Below are 3309 nucleotides of genomic sequence, written 5' to 3'. Positions count from 1 at the left end.
ATACGTGTTGCTTTACCTTTGATCATTGTAATGCCACTTATATAGCATGTTATAATTTATAAAGACATTTTCACATGCTTTCTTTTCACCAACATTAATTTCCAACATCCTTCCATGCATGTGATATTCTGGGGACAGTGTAGCTATCTGTTCTTTTGCCCCAAAATTACAACCAGCAGATGGCTGCCTGCATCCCCACTTAGAGATGTTGCCTGGTCGACAGCTCTCTGACTTCACAAAGAGGTCATCAATCATCACAGAAGCACAGAATCATGACGTGAGGGCGGCTTGCGCCCCAGCGCGCACCCAGGCCCCTTAGAGCCCCCGTCGTTGGGCTCCCCCGGGGTCCCTGGTTGTGCGCCAGGCAAGATGTTGAGATGCACACTGGAAAACCGGAATGTTCAAACCAAACAACTGCAAGCAGCTGTCTCAAATGTGGAGAAGCATTTTGGAGAACTGTGCCAATTCTTTGCTGCCTGTGTGCAGAAAACGGCCAGGCCGCGAGGCGAAGCGGACCTCCTGATGAATGAAATCAATTCGTATGCCGCTACAGAGACCCCACATCTAAAGCTGGGCCTGATGAGCTTTGCTGATGAGTTTGCCAAACTTCAGGATTATTGACAAGCAGAGGTTGAAAGACTTGAAGCCAAAGTGGTTAACCCTTGAAAGCTTATGGAACCATTGTAAAAATGAAATGGGATGACCGCAAGGCAACATTCACAGCAAGGAATCGAGAAGCTAAGCAATTAACTCAAGTAGAAGGAATAGGTCAGTGAAACCCACCTGAACGACATGTTATTGCATCTTTTGAATTTTGGCCTTTAAAAAAAGTTTTTTAGGCCAGGCATGGTGGCTCACGCCTGTAATCAAAGCACTTTGGGAGGCCGAGGTGGGTGAATCACGAGGTCAGAAGTTCAAGACCAGTCTGGCTAACATAGTGAAATCCCGTCTCTATTAAAAATACAAAAAAATTAGCCAGGCGTGGTGGTGGGCTCCTGTAATTCCAGCTACTCAGGAGGCTGAGGCAGGAGAATGGCGTGAACCCAGCGACGGAGGTTGCAGTGAGCCGAGATCACACCATTGCACTCCAGCCTGGGTAACAGTGTGAGACTGTCTCAAAAAAAAAAAAAAGGATGTTTTTTAAGGTTGTTACTGCCCAGCTCAGCCAGAAACCACATGAGGAGTGGCTCTTTGAGAGCGTTTGAGGTTCCAGAACACCTCCATTCCTGAGAGGAGTCCCTGGAGCAGCGGTTTGGGGCTGCGCCAATTGCTTGGTCCTTCTTCCTTTGGACCAAAGGCAGACACAGAATTACAAAGAGCTGAAAGGGATGCTACCGAACAAGTCATCATGTGGAGGAAACTTGACAACTTTGAAAGGCAGAAAACAAAGGCTAGAAAGACTATATTTTCCAAATTTTTCACAATTGAAATGTTATTTCACAGCAAAACTTTAGAGGCCTACACAGCTGCCTACCAGAATATACAAAAGATTGATGAGGATGAAGATTTAGATTTAAAGGTTTTCTGAAATTCTCTGTATGCACCAGATTATTCATCTCATTTAGATATGGTAAGAGCAAATTCAAAGTCACCTCATCAGACATCACTGTCAGCTAAGTGTGTATCTGGAACAGGACAGGTATCTGCTACCAACTAAGAAAGGATCAGCCAGCAGAAGATGATGAGGATGAAGAGTTAGATGTTACAGAAGAAAATTTTCTTAAGTAAACTACACATTTCCATTTTCATCATAAATGACATGAAATCCACAGTGACTACTGTGCAGAACTTTATACTCACTTTGATATGGTAAGCCTCAAAATGAAATTTAACTAGAAATGGAAAAATAACTGAAGGAAACTTATGCTGTCCAAAAATGAAGGCTTTTAAAAATATTACACACCAGTCATTTCAACACCCCCCCCCAAAAAAAAAAATGACTTGAGCGTAGCAGTTTGTTCTCTACTATGGGTGAGAGAAAGAAATTATTGACCCTGAAAAGGAGTGTTTTGCTTAATATATTTTCAGAACTGGGAAGAGGGTTATCTCTTTTCTCCTTCTCCTCCTCTTCTTTTTTAAATTAACACTTCTTGTTTCCAAAAATCTACTCTACTAGATTCAAATTGCCTTCTTGTTTCATTCTACTTTTCATGTAGATTGACTTCTTTCATTCTCATTATCTCTTTCTCTGTTTCTTGTAAATTTTCATCTCTTCGATTTTCCATTTATTTGAACCCTTCATATATTCATTGTCTAACCATCTAAAATGTGGTATGAACAATAGTTATCTTATTCCCTTTTATATAATTTTTTAGTATCATTTGTTTTCTGTTCTTTCATTGCTGTCTCATTTTATGAATTTTCTACATTATTACTTCCTCCACTATTTCAATTATTTTTTCATTTAGCATCCAGATGATCCAAAAACAAACAAACAGAAAAACAAGTTCAGAGAATTGTATTACAAACTCCTGCGGGCCCACTCTTCAGCTTTATCTGAAATTTTGCCACATGTGTTTCAGGTTTTTGTTTTTTTGGGAAATAAAAAATAGGTTAAGAAAGTCCTTTTCTACTCCTGTTTCGGTAAAAACAAAATGTTATCATGAAGTGATGTTGAATTTTATCAAGTGCTTTTTCTGTATTTCCCATAATGCTCCCATTTTTTCTCAATTTGTTGGTATGACAAGATAAACACAATTTTCTAATTTCAAACTATCTTTGCACTTTGACATAAATCCAACTTGTTCATGATATATTCTTATTTCTATACTGCTAGAACTATGTTGGCCAAAATTTATTTAGGATTTTGTAACTATATCCACAAATGAAATGGGCTTATATTTTTGTATTGTTCTGTTCAAAATTATATGTGTTCATAAGATAAGTTGGGAAACATTTCTCTTTTTCAGCTTAAAAAGTTATTAGATCATTCAGAAAACCATTTGTTGTACATGTAACATTTCTTTGTAAGATTGGGTTTTTGATGGTTTGATTTTTAACTGTTGATAAAATCATGGAAGCATGATTATTGATGCTTGCAAGTTTTCTGTTCCTTTTCAAGTCTCTTTTGATATGCTACATTTATTTTAGGAAAATGTCCATTTTATCTTTGTTTTTCCCAAATGTTTTCATGAAGTTGTGAATAGCATTCTCGTAGGGTTTTCAAAACCTCTATTCCCTCTTTGGCAATGACTCATTTTAGTCCTAGTGTATTTGCGTGTGTGCTTTATCTCATTTTTCCCTACTCAATCTTGCTTGCAAGTCATTCCACTTGATTTGTTTTTGCAGTCAATCAGCTTTAGGCTTTAC

At 38.3% G+C, this 3309-nt stretch overlaps 1 pseudogene; it reads left to right on the top strand.

The window, feature by feature from the left end:
* The first annotated feature begins 288 nt into the window (after nt 1-288).
* On the top strand, nt 289-1750 carry LOC105524358 (annotated as a pseudogene).
* The last annotated feature ends 1559 nt before the right edge of the window (nt 1751-3309 follow it).

The sequence above is a fragment of the Colobus angolensis genome, unplaced genomic scaffold (genome assembly GCF_000951035.1).
Source record: "Colobus angolensis palliatus isolate OR3802 unplaced genomic scaffold, Cang.pa_1.0 Scaffold5, whole genome shotgun sequence".
Lineage (NCBI taxonomy): Eukaryota > Metazoa > Chordata > Mammalia > Primates > Cercopithecidae > Colobus > Colobus angolensis.
The sequence above is the reverse complement of the archived record's forward strand: the minus strand, read 5'-3'. Positions and strand labels throughout refer to the sequence as shown.